A 23,934-nucleotide genomic window follows, 5' to 3' on the forward strand; every position below is an offset into this window, starting at 1 on the left:
CCAAAAATCTGGCAGAGATACAATTAAAAGAAGAAAACTACAAGCCTGCTGAACATACAAACAAAATTCTTCAACAATATACTAGCAACCCAAATCCAGTAAAACATCAAATAGTTAATTCACCATGATCAACTGGGCTTTACTCCTCAGATAAAAGGATGGTTTAACCCATATAAATCAATACATGTAACTCATCACATGAACAGAACTAAAACAATATGAATATCTCAATAGCACACAAAAAGCTTGTGATAAAATTCAATACCCCTTCAAGACAAAAACCCTCAATAAACTAGGCATCAAAGGAATATACGTAAAAATAATCAGAGTCGTCTACAAAAAATTCACAGCCAACATCAAATTTTACCTTAGAAGCTGGAACCATTCTCTTTGAGAACTCAAACAAGACAAAAATGTCTACTCTCACTGCTCCTCTTCAACATAGTATTAAAGTGCTAGCCAGAGCAATCAGGCAGGAGAAAGAAAAGGCCACTAAATAAGAAAAGAAAAGAGAAAGTCTAATTATCTCTCTTTGCTGACTTTATGATTCTATACATAGAAGACCCTCAAGATTCTTCCAGATTTCTCCTAGGCCTGATACATGACTTCAGTAAGTTCTCGGGATACAAAATCAATGTACAACAATCAATCAGGAGCACTTCTACACACCAACAATGTTCAAGCTGAGAATCAAGTAAACAGTGCAATCCCATTTATGATAGCCGCACACCCACACACAAAATGTAGCAATACATCTAGTCAAAGAGGTGATGAAGAGTTCTATCTCAACCAATAGAATTACAAAACACTGATAAAAGAAATCATACACAATATAAACAAATGGAGTCACATTCCATGTTTAAGGATTAGAAGAATCAATATTGTTAAAATATCCACACTGCCAAAGTAATCTACAGATTCATCACATTCCTATTCAATTTCCAATGTAGTTCTTCACATAATTAAAATAATTCTAACATTTTTATGAAACCAAAACAAGAGTCTGGATAACCAAAACAAACCTAATTAAAAAGAACAAAGCTGTATGCTTCACACTACCCTACTTCAAACTATACTACCAGGCTACAGTAACCAATAAAGCATGGTACTGGCAAAAAAAAAGTAAAAGAAAAAGAAAAGATAAAAGAAAAAGACAAATGGATCAATGAAACAGAATAGAGACCCTGAAATAAAGCTGCAAAGCTACAACCAACTGATCTTCAACAAAGTTGACAAAAATGAATATTGGCGAAAGAATACCCTAAACAATAAATGGTGCTGAGAAAACTGCTATACATATGCAAAAGAATAAAACTGGGTGGGCACCTTTCATCACATAAAAAATTAACTCCAGGTGGATTAAATACTTAATTTAAAATGTCAAACTATAAAATCCCTAGGAAATACCCTTCTATACGATGGCCTAGGCAAATAATTTATGACTAAGTCGGCAAATGCAAATCCAACAAAAACAAAAATTGACAAGTGGGACCTAATTAAACTAAAGAGCTTCTGTATGGCAAAAGAAACTATCAACAGAGTAAACACACAAGCTACATAATGAGAGAAAATATTTGCAAATCATGCATACCACGAAGGTCTAATATCCAAAATCTGTAAGGAACTTAAACAAATCAACAAGGAAAACAACAAATAACCCCACTAAAATGTGGGCAAAGAATATGAATACACATTTCTCAAAAGAAGACATACAAGCAGCCAATAAACATATGAAAAAAACATTCAACATCATTAATGATCAGAGAGATGCAAATGAAAACCACAATGAGATACCATCTCACAGCAGTCAAAATGGCTGTTGCTAAAAAATCAGAAAATAATAGATGTTTGCAAGACTGTAAAGAAAATGAAACACTTATACACTGCTGGTGGGAATGTAAATTAGCTCAGCCCCAGTGGAAAGCGGTTTGAAGACTTCTCAAAGAACTAAAAACAGAATTATCATACGACTCACCAATCTCATTAATGAATATATACCCAAAGAAAAATAAATTGTTTCAATAAAAAGACACCTGCACTTACATGTTTATTGCAGCACTATTCACAATAGCAAATATATGGAGTCAACTTAGGTGCCCATCGATGAATTGGATAAAAAAAAGTGGTACATATACAACATAGAATACCATGCAGTCCTAAAAAAGAATAAAAGTATGCTCTTTTCAACATCATGGATGAGACTAGACGACATTATCCTAAAGAAATTGCTGTAGAAATGTAAAACCAAGTACTGCATGTTCTCATTTATTAGTGGGAGCTACACAGTGAGTTTACACAGACACAAAGTTGGGAACAGTAAGTATTGGGGATTCCAAAAGTTGGGAGGGAGGGAGGGAGAGAAGGGACACAGGTTGAGAAACTGCCTATCAGGTATTCTGTTCACTGATGACAGGATCATTAGAAGCTCAAACTTCAGTATCATACAATATATTCGTGTCAAAAATTTGCATATGTCCCCCTTGAATCTAAACCAAAATGTTAGGTTGTGTGTGGTGGCTCATGCCTGTAATCCTAACACTTGCAGAGGCCAAGGCAAGATGATTACTTGAACTCAGGGGTTTGAGGCCAGCCTGAGTAACATATCAAGACCTCATCTCTACTAAAAATACATTTTAAAAAAATCAGCTGGGTGTGTGACACATGCCTGTAGTCTTAGCTATTTGGGAGGCTTAGATGGCAGAATCACTTGAGCCTAGGAGTTCAGCTGACTTCTTTGCAAAAATTGAGGAGATAATCCTAAAATTCATATGGAAATTCAAAGGACCATGCATATTCAAAATAATATTGAAGAACAAATTAGAAAGATTCATACTTCTTAATTTGAAAAATAACTGCAAAACTACATTAATCAAGAGTGTGTTATGCTCCTAACAATACATGTAAATCAAAAGAATCAAGTTGAAAGTTCAGAAATAAATCTTCACCTTATGTCTAATTAATTTTCAGCAAGGTTACCAAGATAATCTGATGGTGGATAGAATAGTAGCTTCAATAATAGTAACAAAGTGACTAAACAGCCACATGAAAATAATACCATGTACCTCTACCTTATACCATATGTCACAATTAACCCAAAGTAAATGAAAGGCCTAAATGTAAAAACTCAATCTATAAAATTAAAAGAAAAATATCTAGGCATAATCTTTATGACCCTGTAAACGAGACACAAAAAGCACAAGCAACAACAAGAAAATCGACAAACTGAACATCCCCCAAATTAAAAATGATTGTGCTTTGATGGACCTCATCAATAAAGGACCTCATCAACAAAGTGACAACATAAGTCACATAGTGATAGAAAATACTTACAAATCTTATATCTGATAAGGGACTTGTATCTAGAAAATACACACAACTATTAAAACTTCATAGTAAAAAGACAATAACCCAATGAAAAAAATTACAAAAGAGTAGAAGAAACATTTTTTCAGAAGAAAATCACAAATGTCCAATGAGCACATGAAAAGATGCTCCACATCGCTAGCCATTAGAAATTTTGTGGCATCTCACAGTGACCAAATAGACCTCACATAAAGTTTGATTCAGCCATCAAGACTGATGATGGCACAAGGACCAAGGTGGCAAGAAAAGTTTACCATTTACATGATAAAGCTAATGAGAAGAGCATAACAGCCTTCTCAATCTGGTTTAAAAAGTACTCAAGAGAGCAAAGAAAGGAAGTTGGTTTTGAGTTTTTATGGAAGTTAGGAAGTGATGCTGAGTGATACCTGAGCAAGGACTTGTGTGGTATGAGACTTCTGTCCATGCCCAAAGACAGAGTGCTCCAGCTTATGTATCAGCTTGCACAGACACAAGGCAGAAGGAATAAAGGAGGGGCTTAGTGGCAGTCAAACATTAAAAATTGATTCAGACTATTTATTTCAATGCAAAGCTAAACCAGTCAAATAACACTTCACATCCACTATAATAGCTACAGTCAAAATGACAAACTTTGGTGAGGATATGGAGAAGTTAAGTCTCCCAAAAAAGGCTGGTGGGATGTAAGACGGCTCAACTGTCCTGGAAAACAATATAGCAGTTGCTCAAACTATGAGACATTAAGTTACTATGTGACTCAGCAATTCAACTTCTAGATATATACTCAAGAGAAAGGACAACTTTTGTCCACCCAAATGTTGTGCACAAATGTTCGTAACAGAATTATAACTAAAAAGTGAAAACAACTCAAACATTCATCAACTGATAGCTGACTAAATAGAACACAGTATGTTCAGAGAGTAAAATATTATTAGGAAAAAAAAACCAGAAATAGAGTACATTCGTCCCTGGGTATATGCAGGAGATTGGTTCTAGGAATAACCAGGGAAACCCAAATCTGGGCAGACTCAAGTTCCAAATTCAGCCATGTGGTTTATAGGAAAAGTCAGCCTTCCATTTACACAGGTTTTGCATCCCATGAATGCTGTATTTTCAAACTGCATTTGGTTAACAACAACAAAAAAAGCATATAGGTGAACCTGCACAGCTCAAACCTGTGTTGTTCAAAGATCAACTTTACTTGACATGTGCTATAACATGGGTGGTCCTTGAAAACATTATGCCAAGTAAAAGAAGTCAGTCACAATGGGCCACATATTGTGTGATCCTATTTGTATAATGTTCAAAATAGGCAAATGCATAGGGACAGTAAGTAGATCCGTGGATTCCTAGGGCCACAGTGGGACGGGTGGTTAAGAGCAACAGTCAGAGGATATGAGTTTTCTTTTTGGGGTGACGAAAGTGTTTAAAAATTGAAGTGATGGTTGAACAACTCTCTTAAAAGTCATTTAATTATAACTTTAGTGGGTGAATTGCATGGCGTGTGAATTAAATATCAATAAAACTTTTAAATAAAATAATCTTCAACCTTTTTCTCACACCTAATATAAAAACTAATTAAATATGGTTTCATGATTTAAATGTAAACCTAAAGCTATAAAACTTCTGGAAGACATAGGAGAAAAACTGGTGACCTTGGATTGATCAAAGAATTATTAACTACCACTCAAAAGTATAATCCATAAAATGAAAACTTGATAAACTTTACTTGAATCAACAACTTTTGCCTAGGGAACAGCAATTCATTCCCAATGAGAACGTAAAATAGTACACCCGTATCTGGAATCGTTATCTGCTTTTTTATATAAAGTTAAACATATTCCTGCCATATGACCCAGAAATCCCACTTCTGAATTTCTACCCTAAAGAAATAAAATATTTTCTTCACATAAAAATATGTATGTGAACGTCATGGCAGCTTTATTTATATTGCCCCAAACTGGAAACCAGGTATCTTTCAACCCATAGTGCATAAACAATCTGTGGTCCATCCATACATTAAAATACTACTATTAAAAGAAACACACCATTGATTCATAGAACTACTTGGATGGTTCTTTTTTTTTTTTTTGAGGCAGAGTCTTGCTCTGTCACCCAGGCTGGAGTGCAGTGGCCGGATCTCAGCTCACTGCAAGCTCCGCCTCCCGGGTTCACGCCATTCTCCTGCCTCGGCCTCCCGAGTAGCTGGGACTACAGATGCCCGCCACCTCGCCCGGCTAGCTTTTTGTATTTTTTAGTAGAGACGGGGTTTCACCGTGTTAGCCAGGATGGTCTCGATCTCCTGACCTCGTGATCCGCCCGTCTCGGCCTCCCAAAGTGCTGGGATTACAGGCTTGAGCCACCGCGCCCGGCCTTGGATGGTTCTTAAATGCCTTTTAGGAAGTGTAAGAAGCCAGAACCCAAAGGCTACATATTGTATAATTCCATTTATATTACATCCTCTGAAAACTAGAGGAAAGATAACCAGTCAGTGGCTTCCAGGGATTGGGGAAAGGAGGAATTCTTCACAAAAGGGATTATCTGGGGTGATGGAAGTGCTCCATATGGAATGGTGCTAGTGGATGCGCAACTTACTCATTAGTCCAAACCCCCATCACTGTATGAAACACAATGTAAACTTTATTGTATATACATTTTTAAAAATAAATTAAGATGGAAGTAAGTGACTCTTCAAAGTGAAAATAAGGAAAGATAATCATCTGTCCCAGATTGGGGGAGACTGAAAGCCAAGGCAAGTAAATATATTGTGGAATCCTGCATTTGATCCTAGAACAACAACAACAAAAAAATTGAAAAGCTAATGAACTTCAAATAAGTTCTATATTTTAATTAACAGCATGGTCTCAAAATTAATTTCTTAGTTTAGATAAATGTCCCAAGATTAAGTGAGACATTAGAATAAAAGGAAACTAGGTAATGGGAATACAGAAATTGCAAATGTTCTGTAAGTCTAAAATTAACTCAAATTTTTTTTTAAATAAAAAAGCATTAAAAAGCAGAGATAAACACCAGTGTCAGCCACCAGGGTTCAAATGCTTTCGCTGACTTCTTTCAATATATCTTTCCTGTATTAGGTCATACTTTTTATGTGATGTCCACGTCCTAATTCCTAGAACCTGTGAAATAGGTTGCTTTATGCTGGGAAAAAATTTTTACCTATAGGGACATTATCCTGAATCAGTCACATGGCCCAGTGATATAATCACACATGTCCTTATGAGGAGGAGGCTGTGGGTCAGCTTTGGAGATAAGCGAGAGAACAATGTGGGAGCAGAGAAGAATCTCAGATGTCCTGGCACTGGCTTTGAAAATGAAGCAAGAGCTGCAGGCATTGCAATGCAAGGACAGCAGCTTTAGAAGCTGTAAAAGACCAGGAAATAGATTCTCCCTAGAAATTCTAGAGGGAGCCTAGCCCTGCTAACACTCTGATTTTGTCCCAGTAAAGCTGATTTTGAATTTATGTCTTTCAGAACTGTAAGAAAATGACTTTGTGTTGTTTTAAGCTGACAAGCTTGTGGCAATATGTTAAGGCAACAATAGGAAAGCAATATGTAGGAATGCCTTCTAGTCACTGTATGGGTTCAAGAATGAAATGGGACAGAAATTGATAAACTGCATGTTATTAGAAGTAATGGTACAAACAGTGATTGCTTTTGCACCAATCTAATATTTCCAAAAAAAAAAAAATGTATTTGATTGCAATCATAATGCCACCTGGACTCTGAGAGACGTTTTTTAGCTTGTGAATGGAAACTTTTAAATGAAGTTTTATTGGATCGGGGCCAGTTGTGGTGGGTCACACCTGTAATCCCAGCACTGTGGGAGGCTAGAGAAGGAGGATTGCTTGGGCCCAGGAATTAGGGGCTGCGATGAGCTATGATCATCCCACTGCACTCTGGCCTGGGCCACAGAGTGAGACTATGATTAAAAAAAAAAAACAAAAAAACAAACGATTAGAACATCTCTTAGTGGACCTAGATTTCAAGTCGAGTTTGATTCTCACTAATAATTCCTGATGACTACTCTATCATAGGCATAGTCACAGTGATGGTACATTCCTTAGCAACTGCATCATAGCTTTTTCCCAGCTTATAGATTACATCATTGAGAGTTACCTATTAAAGATCTCTGATTACATGAAAGTATTAAATGCAAATGCATATATATCTGTGAACATGACCAATTTTATGAATGCACTGTGGGAGTGATTGTGTCCAGAGAAAGTAGGAGAAGCAGCTGTGTTCACTGTCCTCCCATTTGTTCTACAGAAATTTTATAAGGGGGTAGAGATTGGGCCATCAGGTGGCAGTACAAGGAGGTTACTGATGCTAGGTGGGCTGACCTCTAGGTCATTTTTCTTAGGTTGGATAAGGTTCGTGTGTTCAGACAGGACCTTGATGTTCTCAGATTAGAAGTTTCGATCTTTGCCATTGTTTTTTTTGGTAAATTTCTTCCCATAACCATTTGCTCGTCTAGGAGCTTTTTCAGTACTCCCATTAGATTGTTCAAAAGTGGAAACTCATAACTGGAAGGCAGTGGCTCTTATCTTCTCCCCAGCCTATTATTGTATTTTTATGTAAATAAAATATTCAGATACTCTCCTTGTTTAGGATCTCTTGTTTAGTGTATAGGGAGAAAAATAAAACCAAACATTTAACCTAAAATATATAATCTTTAAGACAGATATCTAAGGACATCCCCTCTGGCAATAGGTAAAATTCAGATCCAGAACATTTTGACTGGATTAATTTGAAACAAAATTTGTCAAGTGTGAGGATGGACAAAGGGAGTGAAGGAGGAACAAGTCGAAGTTGTTAAACATTTTTTACTATGTCAGTGCTACACAGTGCAGTTTGCATATGCTTTGGTCTCATATCCTGGCTCCTCTAGCTAGCAGTTTGACATTTTGAATGATGTGTTTAGTTACCATCTCTCCCTTTCTGTTTCCTCATCTGATAGATTAAAATCTGTATCACTGCATTGTTGTGAGGATACAATTAAATCAGGCAAAATGCCATAGTAATAATACAAAGGAAAACCTTATGGGTAATTTATTAGAGACAATAATATATTTATTCATACTATTATTTAGAACTTTGTTTAAAATATATTATCTGTTACAAATTTAGCAATAAGAGATATGTTGGAAATTTCCCAATGATGCTAAAAGCTGGTCGATCAATTTGAGTCAAGTAAGGAAGCATTATTTCCTTGCTGGGCTATGCATTTCTAGACGATCAGATACTAGTCTAACACAAACTACCTTCACAATATCTACCTGTTAGAATGTCCAGCTAGAATCAAAATTTAAGCTGTAAAAATTTACTATTTTCAGAAATGCAATTTTCTTGTTTTAAAGTCATATAATAAGTCACAATAAACCAAAAAGCAGCTATTAAATAGAGACATGGGGGAAGAATTCTTTCAATCCTCAAACATGACTGATGTATATTTAGCAGAAAAATTCTCTTAATAGGGGCTTTTTAGAATGTGAGAGGTAAGCGAAGTAATTCATGTTGTTCTTTACAGTCTTTTAAGACAATGAACACCATCGTCAATACTTATTTTTAAAGCACTTTAGAAATAACTCTATATTCCAATTTCTCTATTTCTTACTGGAATTTGAATAAAATAAGTCTTGTAGCACCCTTTCCAATGCAATCTTAGAAAGTATTTACAATGGCCATGGCTTGGTGACATTAATTATGACAATTATTTTTATAATAAACACTAGCATTTCTACAAAATTCAAGTTCATAAAAAGCTAAAAGCCTCACAGTTGTATTCTCAGTAAACGCTAAATATATTCAACCTGAGGAAGCTGTGACTCATTTATTCAAAAATAATATAGTTTATAATTGGTAAAGCCATATCTTGAACAAAAGCCCAACACTTTTCCCATTACATTTTATATTCTCAGTTGAATGGCATAATTGCCTCTAAAAGTGTGCAGCGGCATTCAGTTACTCTGTATGCCTGCTACATGGATCCTTTACTTACAATGCAGAGGCAGCAGGTGACTGTTTATTTTCTTCTAAAGCATCTTCAGTGTGATTGACCAGAGATGCAAAACAAAACAGCAGCTATCTCATACTCATGCTTTCATTCAAGAAATATTTCCAAATATACCATGAATAGGAAAAGATCCAACTTCTAGCCAGTAATTTCTCATTAATAAAGAGAATGTGAACTCATCTGATTTATTGAGAAATCTTTCTTTACCAGAACAGAAATGTGTTCGTGTCTCGAGTTTTATTTTCCACTGAAATTACCTGAAGGATATGTTATTCTGGATCATGTGAAACTGAAGAATTCTTTTTAAAATAAACGCTAAAAAAAGTACCAGTCCTAATGGCACAATAAAACTGACAAGTTGAAAATAAAATGTCAGAAATCCAAAAAAAATTTAAGTTCTCATAGCAATATTAACCCACCATATGGCACATAGCATCTAGATTATGGGGAAATTACTGGCCTAGTAGCAAGCTAAAAACAACTTATGTGAAAAGGAAAATAAGAAATTTTGATCCAATATTCATGCCATCACAAATAAGTCTCGATAAGTAGGTCTTGATAATACAAATATTATTGATTTATTATTATTGGTACTTCAGTCAGCATTTATGACAAAAAGAAAATATGCTTTGATGTTGGGGAGACATAAACACCAATCCACATTTTTCTCCTTTCTCAGCTCACAACCCTGATTGCACTGCTTTACCTTTTTGTCATTCAGTTTTCTTATCTCTTATGTGGGAGAAATATTTCTCTAATGTAGATTATGGAAAAGATCTAGAACAGTAATTCATACAGTTCAGGTTCTAGATCAATGTTAATTACTTTCCAGGATAATTTTTTCCTTTTTTTCAGATGGGGTCTCCCCGTCACCCAAGCTGGAGTGCCGTGGCATGATCTCGGCTCAATGCAACCTCCACTGCCTGGGCTCAAGCTATCCACCTGCCTCAGCCTCCCAAATAACAAGACTACAGGCATATGCCACCACACCTGGCTAAATTTTTAAATTTTTTGTAGAGCTGAAATCTCACTGCGTTGCTCAGTCTGGTCTGGAATACCTGGGCTCAAGTGATCCTCTTGCCTTGGCCTCCCAAAGTGCTGGAATTACAGGAGTGAGTCACCACATCTAGCCCCCATAGGAATTTATAAGTATTTCGACAGTCAAGGCAAAATGGTATGGCATGACACAAAACAAGAGAATACAACGTAAGTGTTCATTACTTTCACTCAGCAGGCTTGTAATTTCTCAAAATGTCATTGAATGTATGTGCTAATTTCATAATATGTTTTTAATTCCTTAAAACAATTTTAGCCTAGTAGAATTTGAGATGTACAACACTTTTGGAAAGATGATAAAGAGATTTAATAAAATTCTGAAATAGTAATGTAATTAAAAGACACATGAAGGTTCATGGGAATAGATACTTGCCAAGTGAACCTTTATTTGATGAGGAGGTAGGGCGACATTAAGGTGAAGTTGCTGAGCAAGACGGCTATGAGGAATTTCATGAGAAGAAAAACAACTCATTTCTTTTTTTTCTTTTTTGAGACAGTTTTGCTCTTGCTGCCCAGGCTAGAGTGCAATGGCTAGATCTCAGCTCACGGCAACCTCCGCCTCCTGGGTTCAAATACTTCTCCTGCCTCAGCCTCGGGAGCAGCTGGAATTAGGGGCACACCCACCACCATGCCCGGCTAATTTTTGTATTTTTTTTTAGTAGTGGTGGGGTTTCTCCATGGTCTCAAACTCCCAAGCCCAGGTGATCCACCAGCCTCGGCCTACCAAAGTGTTGGTATTAGAGGCGTGAGCCACCGTACCTGGCCAACAGTTCATTTGTTATTAGTCCTCGCCTTCTTCATCTAAAATTGAGATGGCTTTCGTTAGACCACATATAAAGTGTATTACAACCATGACATCCATCTCTCATTATGAAAAGGATACATCATTTCTAAGGTATTAAAAAATTAAATAGCTATTTCCAATCTCATTACTCTTCGTACTTGGCCTCCTCCTCTTCTTGTTATTTTTCTTTTTTTTAGACCTCTTCTTTCTCTACCACTTACTCTATTTTTCTTCTTCCTTCCCTTGGTCTTCACTTTCTTCCCCTTCCCTTCTTCTCCCCCTTCTTTCTCAACCAGAAGGAGTATCTTCTCATTGTTTTACCTTTTCAGGGTTTGCAGAAAAGCTTCCAATATTTTTTGTTAATTATCTAACATAAGTTTGATAACTCAGGCTTATAATGCTGTTTTGTTTTCCTCTGTTGTTTCATTTTATTTTTTCTTTATGTAAAAATGTTATATTCCTCCTGATTCAAAAATATTCCTACCTGGTGAACTCTTCAACTCTGAACCATCTCCAGGTTGTTTATGGCTGTAGTGATTTTGCTCTAGGTCCATGGTAACAGCAACTTTTCTCACTGCCATGCATTGGCCCCTGCATCTCACATTCTGAACTATGAGATCCTTTTAGGATTCCTGAACTTTTTCTTGTCACATCTATATTTGAAGCACATCTTATTACTTATTTATTCATGTGCCACTTCTTTGCTAAAAGGGTTTGAGGCAGAATAAAAGTCATAAATAATGAAGCTAATAAAACAGGAATTACATTTTTTAAATATCAGACATTGAAAAGGAAAAAGAAAACATGTCTGCCACCCCATATATAGTTAACCATGTGCTTCCTGGCAGCCAAGTAATAAAGAACTATATGGTGTTACCTTTCAATTTCTCATCAGACATAATAAATTGTCCATTTAAAATAAGACTCCATTTTATTCTAGCAATATATTGAATGGAAATTTGTCCTGTAGCAGCTTATATAGAAGGTAATGTAGATTACAGTAACATAATGATATTGTCATCTTTGAGCATATAGAGAATTTGTTTTTGGTTTTCGATCTTTTAATGATTTCTTTTTTTTTTTAACAAAAGCATATCATCATATTGTAATTAATTGAAGGTACTTCTACAAACAGCAAAATGAATTATCCATATTTTATTGTTTTTTTAAAAAAATTGATGTTTAAAAGTAGTCACAAACACAATGCCGCCAAAATGTGTAAATGAAATAATTAAACAGATCTACCGGTTCTAATCTTCCATGCAGTGTCATTCCCCAGAAATAACTGCTTAAGTGAACTGTTTTGCCTGGTAGTTACTACTATATTTTGAAATAACGTGCTTATACTCCATTTTCTTAATTCCTTTCCAGGAGAATTTTTTTTTCCCAGATGGGTTCTCCCTCTGTCACCCAAGCTGGAGTGCCCAAAGATAATGTGCCTATTATGATAGAGGAGGAATTAACCCTATAACTAATATGCATATACATGTACTCTCACAAATCTTCATTTCTAGAATATAGTTTATCTTTACTATGAATTAATAGCCAAATCTTACAGCAATGTAACTAAAATACAATTGTTGCAGAGTCAAAAAAGTGTATTATGATTGTATTTCCTAGTTGGCAAGCTCCGTGTTGACAATTTTATTTTGTTGTTGTTCACACATTCATCTCCAGATTCTGAAAACATACCTGGTCAACAATCAATGTAAGGAACTATTGAATAAGTAAACTCTCAGAGCATTTCTGTTTTCCTAAATTGATAATCACCTCATGATTTTCTCTGCAATTTAACATTCACATATACACTATTTTATTTTTCCAAAATCACCCTCTGATTATTTTATTTCTATTGTACTTCAGTTTGCCTAGACAAATCATAGACATATCACATCCAGAAACCTTTATCCAATTGCTCTAGACTAACGATTCCCAATCATTTTAACAAATTTTAATAAGCTAATAAAAGCATCTAAAACATAAAAATGACAAAAACATGGGAAATTAATAGAATTACTAATTTTGTCATCTCAGCATAAAATGAGCAAAAATATTAATTTATTAAACCAATTGCTCATTTACTAGGCAACATTTTGAGAGCTTACTATATGCCAGGCACTGTGCCTACATTGAGTGTCAAAATACACTACTCAAGATATTTACAGTTAAGGGAGATGTAACACATCACGCAATTGCACTCAGATTATCATCAGAAGGTAACTTAGAAATACAAAAGAGAAAACAATATGGAACTCCTTGGTACGAGATGATCTTGGAGAGTCTACTAAGAGCTGATGGCATTGGATCAAGTTCATAAAGGATAAATGGGCAACCAGGAAAATTAAGGAACACAGTCAAAAGCAGTAAGTCAAAAAATGTGGAAGTTACACAGCATACAGAAAAAAATATGATGTAGAATACATGGAGCATAGGCTTGTAAGGCAAAGAAGATAATAAAATAACTTCTTATAGGCCAGTTAAGGCAATGCTTTGCCTTTGATGAGAATTTAGGAAAATATTTGGGTTTAAGAAAGATTATTTGAAAGCTGTATGTATGTAGCATGTATTGGAGGTTGAAAGACTAAAAGACCACTGAGGAAGCTATTGCATTAGGCTAAAAGAGGGCTTTGAAACTCTGAGTTTAGACATTTTCAGTAGGGTTATATAGAAGTAGATGGAACTGAGAATTAAATAAACAACTGAAGGCAAAGAATTTATATCTGAGAAAAGATCAGTTCAAAAATCACACATTTAATGAGGCCTGTCTTAAATAGAACTGAAAACTTCTTACTTTAGGTGCTTTTTAGGAATTGATACACACTTCATCACAAGAAACTGTCACATCTAATTTATTTTTCTTATAGTAAACAAAAACATTATTCACTACCTAATACATACATATATAGCAATCCTTGCCTTTGCAAAGATTAATCCTGGTTAAGAAAGAAAAGCCTGCTGCATATGAAACAGTTCAGAGTATTACAATTAGAAACAGAGCATAAATATAGCAGCAGTTCACAGAGAGGAGTAGAAGACAAGCATAACAACACTGCAGACAGGTCACTTTAACTTTTCAGATATGTCAAATCCAAATAGATTTCCAAGACCAAGGATAAGATATAAAGTGATTATTAATATTTTAGCAATAATAATTGGTATCTGGTAAGCTCATACTCTAGCAGAAAGCAGAGTAAACTCATCATTTTAATTTATTATTTAAAAGAAAGCAAATTGAGGAGAATTAAGGAAGATAAGAGAATCAGAAGTGAAAAATTGGTTTAAGATATGCAATTTAGGCCGGTTGCGGTGGCTCAAGTCTGTAATCCCAGCACTTTGGGAGGCGGAGACAGGCGGATCACGAGGTCAGGAGATCGAGACCATCCTGGCTACCACGGTGAAACCCTGTCTCTACTAAAAAATACAAAAGACTAGCTGGGCGTGGTGGTGGGCGCCTGTAGTCCCAGCTACTCGGGAGGCTGAGGCAGGAGAATGGCGTGAACCCAGGAGGGGGAGCTTGCAGTGAGCCGAGATCGCTCCACTGCACTCCAGCCTGGGCGACAGAGCGAGACTCCGTCTCAAAAATATATAAAAAAAAAAAGATACGCAATTTACATTGACGTTATGATTTATTTCCTCATTTGGAGTGTAAGACCCCACGAAAATTTATATTCCATCAACAAATATTTATTGTGTGCCCAGGGAGACCAGCAGAACAGAGGATTCGCCTTGACTGACCCAGGGAAACTTCTTCCTGAGGAGTATGACATCTTTACTTTTGGTAAGCATCTTTCTTTTCATGCCATTAATGTGCTCCTTGCAGCTTTTTGTCTAAACAAAGGAAATATAAGCAAAAATAAAAATAATAGGCCGGGCGCGGTGGCTCAAGCCTGTAATCCCAGCACTTTGGGAGGCCGAGGCGGGCGGATCACAAGGTCAGGAGATCGAGACCATCCCCGCTAACACGGTGAAACCCCGTCTCTACTAAAAAATACAAAAAACTAGCCGGGTGAGGTGGCGGGCGCCTGTAGTCCCAGCTACTCGGGAGGCTGAGGCAGGAGAATGGCGTGAACCCGGGAGGCGGAGCTTGCAGTGAGCTGAGATCTGGCCAGTGCACTTCAGCTTGGGTGACAGAGCGAGACTCCGTCTCAAAAACAAACAAACAAACAAAACAAAAACAAAAACAAAAAACCTAAAATAATAATATAATACCATAGATGTATGTGCCTCTATGTGTGTTGCTTCTGACTTAGGGAAATTTTTTAAATTATTTATTTTCACAAAATCACCATATCAGGTCTCACTCCAGTTAATTTTGTGATGGACAATAGTTATTAATGAATTATATTCTTGCATATGTATTTCAACCTAAAGCAGTTAAATGACAGACAGGGAAACAATGCACCAGAAAGAGGCAGTAGCGAGTGTTCACCAACCAAACAGGAGACTGCAAAAGTAGGTTACATGCTCCACTCACAACAGCTTTTTCATCCCTATTATTCAGACTATTAATATTAATGGATTCTGGGAGAGAAAGTTAGGGACCTAGTCTTCCATCTTGCTGTGCAGAAACTGAATATTGCATGATACAGAATAAATGGAGTGTTACTGATACCATTTTGTCTCAAATGAAGTTATGCCAGACAGCAATCCCTTATTCCTCACTCCCTCTCTTTTAGGTTGGAGTCTAAACAAAATGTAGTTAACCCTTGCTTCAAAAACAAAACAAAAAACCAAACAAAACAAAAACATTTCTTGCTTGCTAAAGCTGATAGGGCTGTGTTAGATGATTGTTGACTTGGACAGGAATCTGACCTTATCCCTACCTATGAACAAGGTTGCATTCTCCAGGCTGGGTGAAATAGCAACCTGCCCCCGGTCCTGTAATTTGAACATGATTTAAGAGTGAGACACTTATTGTGGTATTTTTTCCCCCAACAGAGGTGTCTGCTCTTGAAGTCCAAGGAAAATTAGGCATGGAATTAAAATAGGCTGGCTGGATTCATTAGCTGTGCAGTTTTCATTTTTTATTCTGTGCTGTAAGTCTGAGTGATTTCATTAAAAAAAAAAAAAATTAGTGCACCAGGCACAGGATATTAAAGATAATAAAGATAGGTAGCTCCACACCCAGGAGGGGATATTTTTCTAAGGGATGCAGATTCATCAGCATTTATGGCTGTGTAGTTTAGAGTTGAAAAGGCTTACACATTTCCCAGCCGCTGGTATTCTTCCATTAACGACACATTTCATTTAGAGTTTTGAAGGTGTGTTGAAACTGGTATACTTTGGAACACATAACGGTTTCTGCTACATTTACGCCCATGCATACATGGCTTATGGACTATAGGAATTCTCAAGGAAAAATATACTTTTATATGGTGGCTCAAAAATACTCAGAAAAAAATTTTAAAAATCACAAAGAAAGAAAGAAAGAAACAAACAAACAAAAAACTACTTTGTTCCTGGCACTGACAAAAATAATCTGATCTAAGGTGTTTGAGCCAACAAGTTGTATGGATCACTACTGCTACTTATACAGAAATGGTTTACTGTAGTATATTTTTATACAAAGAAGAAATCACAAACATATTATTTTGCCTTAATTTGGTAAATATTATCTCTGTGATTTGGATATATTTTAAAACTATTGAGAACACTTATTGCCAATTTTTGCATTAGAAACATCACTATAAGAACACCATTTGCACAATGCCAGAAGCAGAAGTGTAATATGTGTGGTCTGTTAAGAAACTACAACCGGTTGCATTTGAAGTATAAATAAATCAATTAGGGTCACAGGAGAAAAGGCAGCTGAGGGAATTCAAATAATATTTCTCTTGAAAATGTTAGCAAAATTTCACAGTTCATATTTGGAAATCTGTTTTTCCCAGTAGTATTTGTTGAAATGAATACCTTTTCCGCATTCAATTCATTTGGCATCACTACTGAAAAATAACTGAACATAAACAGACCAAAATAACTATAGATTCTTAAATGATTGGGGAGGTGAGAGGTATCTGAGCTGAAAACATTTCTGCACAATTAACATGGGAAGGCTTTTATTTTTAGAAAATGGAGGTAATGTGGACCTTGTATTCTGGTTAATTTTCTAGCTTAATTAGAATAAACTATGTCAAGCTTTTAAAATATTCTTCTGTTAATTGTTTTCCTTTATTCATTTTTATTTGCTTTCAGGCAATTTTCTATTTTGTAATTTCACTCCTGAAGCATATCTCATCTTTTATCCAAAAACCCCCAGTGTCTGACACAGAGTAGGTCCTCAATAAGCAGTTAATGTAATACATAATATTGTGCTGTTTAGATATCATGTTCACATCTCTCTGCAGTTGAAGAATTAAAAACCTAAGAGGATTTTTAAATTTGTCCTAGAATGCACAGCAAAAACCCAGTCTTACAATTTTAAGATGGGCATGTTTATCCCCTCCCCAGACTCTGGAATGATCTGTGTTTTAATAAAGTTTATTGTAAGATGCTTCAATGCAATAATATACCTGGCTCAATATTGAAGTGCTAAATTAATGATGCAGAAAAGCAGCAATTAATGCTCACAGGAGTAAGACCAAATAATCTAAAAGTAAAAATACCACTAACAGGGAAAAATGGAGTTTGAATCTCGGGAATAAAGATTTTATTGTTTTCCTTTCAAATTTCCCCAGTGTTCATCTGCACCATTAAACCAAAGATGTTTTAAATAAAGAAGATGGTCTCCTAGACTCTGCAGTGGAATCCTCAGAAGAAATAAAAATAGACATCCTAGATTGCTCAGGATATTGACTAAATTTCGGCATTTGACACTATGCTTTCTAAAATTGCAGTAAGAAATAACAGTTAAACTCTGAGGCAAGGTTTAACAGAAAAAGAACCTTGCTCAATCATCATAGGGTTCTGAAGACTGATCATAACTTAACAGACAATTGCAATAATCCAAAGAGCCAGAGAGTTGACACAATAACAATGATAATAGATCAGCATAAGCATCAACTAAAATAATTCCACTCTACTTAAACTTTCCAAGTCATTTAATTGCAAAACACAAAAATAGTTTTAAAAAAATACCTAAACTACAAAAAATGAACTTTTATATTTGATTTATTTTTAAATTAAAAATAAAAAGTGAACATTACAGAAGAGGCATGATATTTGAGAAAAAGCATGACAAAGATGTGTGCTGTGTGACTGTGGACACGGTTTTCAACGTCAACACTACTCTACATTCTTGTTTCTTAAAGGAGTGATAACTGCGTAAGATTATTGGGAGAATTAAATTAGAGTTAGCAGAACTATTAGCTACTGATCTTAGAGCTCTTTTCCACTTCTTTCCATCTTTTTCAGATTGGGTTTCTTGACAAGCAACCTTTGACATGAGGTTATGAATGAAGTTCACTGAGAAATGCTCTCTGGGTGATCATCTAGGAGGAAGTAATGGAAGGAAGATGGGCAAGAGAGTTTGGCTGCAAGACAGCCTCAGGAGACATTTCTGTCAACCCCATAATGACTTCTGAAGCCAGGAGTCCCGTGTTGAGATAGGGGCTAGGGATTCATATTCCACGAGACCAGATATTGGTTATAGGCTGCCTGGGAATTGGGACTTGTCTTTTGGTGAAAAACTGTCTTCAGTTGAGGGTATCTCAGGGTAGTTGCAGATACAAGTACCCCAGTCATGAAAGCGGTTTTGGTGAAATGCCATAGTTTCACCTCACTTTAGCAACATGCTAGCATTGCTTATGAGATTGAAAGTTAAAGTTAGGTACATTCTTGGCATCGTTTTTTCTTTGAACATTGTCCACGTACAATAACACAGCACTGGACATTGAGAGCTATAAGGTTCTGAAAATGAGTTCCCTCCCTCATGAGAGCGAGGGACACAGACAAAGAAAGAAAGTAAATTCTGTGCAAGAGATTTACTCCCCTTAAACCCTTTCCCTTCCTACCTTGGGCATTGTATTTTAAAGGCACAGGTCTTGCTGCTATAGCAGCCAACTTCTAGAAATTTAAGGAAATGGGGAGGAGAAAAAGGTCAAGCCAGAACCCACCTGATGCCATTCAGTAACTAAACGATTTTGGAACTTCTTATCTTGCTATCTCTATTACAGATGATAGTCTGTTTCCTGGTGTTTTAGGACATATTTTCTTCTTGGTGTTCTGCTTGGAGGAAAAAGTCTCTTAATTAATGTAGAGTTTTAGAAGATGAGGAATCTGGTATAATAGATGTTTAATATTGATTTCTTCCTCTATAAAACAAAAATTGTTTTTACACGATTCTGCTGTGTAAGACTCTTAAAAATGTTTCATTTTATAGAGCTAGATTTTGTAATAAGCAAAGCATCTGATGGATGTAATTTTCATATATAAAGCATAATACTTTACTCTCGGGGGAAAAAGTCTTCTAAACAGAATTTATGTATTAACTGATATCTGCTTTAAACATTAACTGATATCCATCCATATGAACAATCCTAGTCCGTAATATTTTAAAGCAGGATGTGGTGATGTCAGATGTGTGCCTCCACCTGAATGGCCTCACACTTCTGTTTATCTAAAATCCTTGTTACTTTTTGTAGCTCTGTTCATGCCATCAGGCTGCCCATTGCCAGGGTTCACTGCAGAACAAGTGTTTATCAACCCAGCCCCTGGTACATTTCTGTATCTGTAGTGATCTACAAGACTTCAGAAATCAGTCATCAAAGCCTACTAGAAATAGGAGCAAATGATTAATGCAGAAACCCTCAATAAAACCACTGATGGCTCTTTTTTTCCATGCATTTTACTAGAGGTCCATCAGTATCATTGGCTCATTCCCTGAATTTTAGCTTTTCAGCCACATGTAGTTTCAAAAGAAATAGACTGTAGGTAGACGAAGCCTTTAGTCAACCTTTTCCCTATGTCATCTATGCTTTCTTGAGTAACAGCGGTATTAGTAGTAATAGTTGCTATATGTTAAATTTTTTACTGCATTGGAAATAGTAACAAATACCCTGCAACCTGTCATTTACTCTTAACAAAGTCCATCAATATGACTAAGATTATTTGTTTTAAAGGTGAAAAAAATTAAGATAAATGTGCAAGATCAAATGGATAAACGGTACAGACCTGGTCATTAAATTTATATTTTATTTACTTTGTTAGGTATTAAAACAATTTAAATAGGCTGGGCGTGGTGGCTCACGCCTGTAATCCCAGGACTTTGGGAGGCTGAGGCAGGCGGATCACCTGACGTCTGGAATTCGAGACTAGTCTGATCAACATGGAGAAACCCTGTCTCTACTAGAAATACAGAATTAGCCAGGCATGCTGGTACATGCCTGTAATCCCAGCTACCTGGGAGGCTGAGGCAGGAGAATCGCTTGAACCTGGGAGGTGTAGGTTGCCGTGAGCCGAGATCACACCATTGCACTCCAGCCTGGGCAACAAGAGTGAAACTCCATCTCAAAAAATACAAAATAATAATAATTTAAATATTGTAGACCCATGCACAGATATAGACATATATACATGTAGCCTTTCCTGTTTTGGGTTATTTCAACTACATGCCAACAACTTCAAAAATCACAGTGGTACAAAGAATTGTCCATATTTGGAGAATAGTATAGCCAAAGCACTGAATCCACAGAGCAGAATTCAATCCTCTATTGCACTTTTTTTTCTAAAATATGTACCCCCATTATTACAAAGAAATTGCTAATGCACAGTGCAGTATTTCATAGACTGGGGAATGTCACACAGTCTGTAGTCATTTTTGGAAACTCAGGCTCCCTTTAAAAGAAAGAGAAGTACTCTGCTGAAAATATGTTCAATGGTATGGCTCCATAAATACACATTTTTACATCTCATTTTCATGAAGATCTCACGGGTACAGCAGTCACCGAGCATTACCGAAACACTTCCATGCCAGAAAAACAATGTAACTCAAGAGACTCAATATAAAATTATTATTATTTTAAGTGTTATTACTTTTATAGCTACATGAATGCCTGTGGCTCTTTGCAGCAAATAAAATACATGCTATCAAATAAATGTATACAAAATATCAGAACTAAAGAGCTTACAATTTAAAGACTAAACTAGCAAAAGACTGCAGGTGCTTAAAAAATGAGGACAATACTGCCTTTGGAGACGGGGATGAAAGAAGAAAAATATGTGGTTCTGATTTTTGGAGGATGCTAAGACGGCAGATTTATTCAACCATTTCACTTTCATTTAGAGCATGGGAAATAGTCAAGTCATGCACATCAAAATTCAATCTATTAAGGGTGAAAAATGAAATACACATTTTTGAAAATCAACAACACATCAGTGCTAGGATGTAGTGAAAAATGTGTACAAATGTCTTTATCCTATACTGCGCCACCCTCTTTAGCGTCCTCCTTCCTGTCCCGAGGCTGTCTTCAGAAACTCTGCTTCTCCTCCTTTTCACTCTTCTTCCAGTTTCCTTCTCTCCCCTTTGGCCCAAAGGAGCTATGCAGGGCTCTTCGTGATTTTGAGCATTCTAACTTTTCACTGTCATCTCTTGGTGACACCTCCACCAACACCTACCCTCAAGTCAGATTAAACTACTTACAGCTGCCTAAAATATCTCTGAAATTCTAATCCTTAGGTCAGAAAAGCTACAAATAAACATAACCCAACTTTCTACTCCTTTGCTGCCTCCCAGCTCTTCTCCAAGGGGATATTCCTGTTTAACTCTACTCACTCATCTCGGACCTTGTCATCTTCCAAAGATCTCCACTCTCCCAGGCTTGGTTGTGCAGCCAACTGTTCTCACCTGTCCTCATGTGTCCTCCTGTTGGGTCAAGGTGGATGGATTTCCTCAATCCTACAAAAGTCTGAGGCCCGTTTCTTTGGAGAAGGGTTGTCTTTTATCTCTCTAGTCCACTCCAGGCTGCTCCACACTCTTCGTCCTCTCCTTAAACCCCCTCAATCACAAACCCAGATCCTTGACTCTCAAGTTGACAACATCATTTTATGATTCCCACTCCCTTTTTTTCTATAGTCTCCATCATTTTATTGACAATGGCATGACAATCATGTCCCCTATTCCTATAATAACAATATATATTATTATATATTCCCTATTTTATATATTTAAAAAATAGGAAATATATATATATATAAATGGATATTATATATATAATAGGCAATGTATAACATAGTGATCTTTCCATTTATATTTTTTGAGATTTGATATATATATATATATATTTTTATATATTCTCTCACTCTGTCACTCAGGCTGGAGTGCACTGGCGTAATCTTGGCTCACTGCAACCTCTGGCTCCCAGGTACAAGCGATTCTACTGCCTCAGCCTCCCGAGTAGCTGGGATTAGAAATGCATGCCACCAAGCCTGACTACTTTTGTATTTTCAGTAGAGATGGGGTTTCGTCATGTTGACCAGGCTGATTGAACTCCTGACCTCAGGTGATCCACGTGCCTCGGCCTCCCAAAGGTTATAGGCGTGAACCACAGCACCCGGCTAATAGGGAAGGTATTTTCTAGATCTGGTCTCAGACAAGAAATCTTGTGTTGCTGGATTTCCTCTCCCTGTTCCCCTCATGCTCAGCCAGGGAGGCCCGTCACTACACTCAGAAATAAAAATTGAGTGCATATAATTATTTAGAAAACCTAGAGACTAGGTAACACCAAAAAGAGAGACAATAGGAGACTTCAAGGGGTGACTGATGCTTAATCCCACAGGAAAACTCTGGGAGGTCCTGTGGATACAGACTTTGCTAAGGGACAAGACGACAGGAGTATTTATGTGCCCACATCTATCATTCATTAAGAGCTTCCACCAGAAGGACATTTACTCAGGAACACAGGATTTAGCAGCCACCCTCAGAGAAAGCTTCTAAACAAGATATAGATGATGACTGCTGGAAGGCACGCTGGCATGTGTGGGCACAGTAAGGTGGACAAAGGTATATGCGTGGCATCTGCCATCATTCCACCATCATCATATTCTCGGACTGCTTCGGGTCATGGCTATAAAAATGTGGAATCTTTCCAGCCTTCCTGTCTTCACATTATCTCACAGAACGTATGTTCTGCTACTAATTTACTTCATTAGATTTCAAGAAATATACAAGACACTGCTAACATGTTAAACACAAGATGATACCTTTTAAAACTCTCCAACATGTATTTTGTAGAATGAATACTCAATCTGACATTAATTTACTCTGTTACATCGGGGCCCCTTCTAATCAGTGCTCCTACCCATGAGGCACACACCGAGGTATAAACCTCTGAAGGCAACTGGCAGTGTGACACCCTTAATCTGATTTCCTTTATTCTCTCCCATCCTATTTCCTAAAGCAAACTACATTTTAACAGCACAAACATAATTCAAGATTCTTGACAAGAAGTGATGATCCATCATGTTGGAAGATTCTTTTCCTTCTTGATCATGTATGTAACATAATAATGTCAACGAAGAGTAGTAGTTACAATATAACAAGAATTTAGAGTGCACTTGGGGGATGAGAGGAGATAGGTAGATGGGAATTAAGCAAGGATTAGACCATTAGGAAAACTATCAAAACACTGAGTAATGGCCATTATGAAAATAATTAAAAATACAAAACTAGTCTGGGTGCCGTGGCTCACACCTGTAATCCTAGCACTTGTGGAAGACCGAAACAGAAAGATTACCTGAGGTCAGGAGTTCGAGACCAGCCTGGCCAACATGAAGAAACGCTGTCT

The sequence above is a fragment of the Trachypithecus francoisi genome, unplaced genomic scaffold, assembly GCF_009764315.1.
Source record: "Trachypithecus francoisi isolate TF-2019V2 unplaced genomic scaffold, Tfra_2.0 Lachesis_group13, whole genome shotgun sequence".
Lineage (NCBI taxonomy): Eukaryota > Metazoa > Chordata > Mammalia > Primates > Cercopithecidae > Trachypithecus > Trachypithecus francoisi.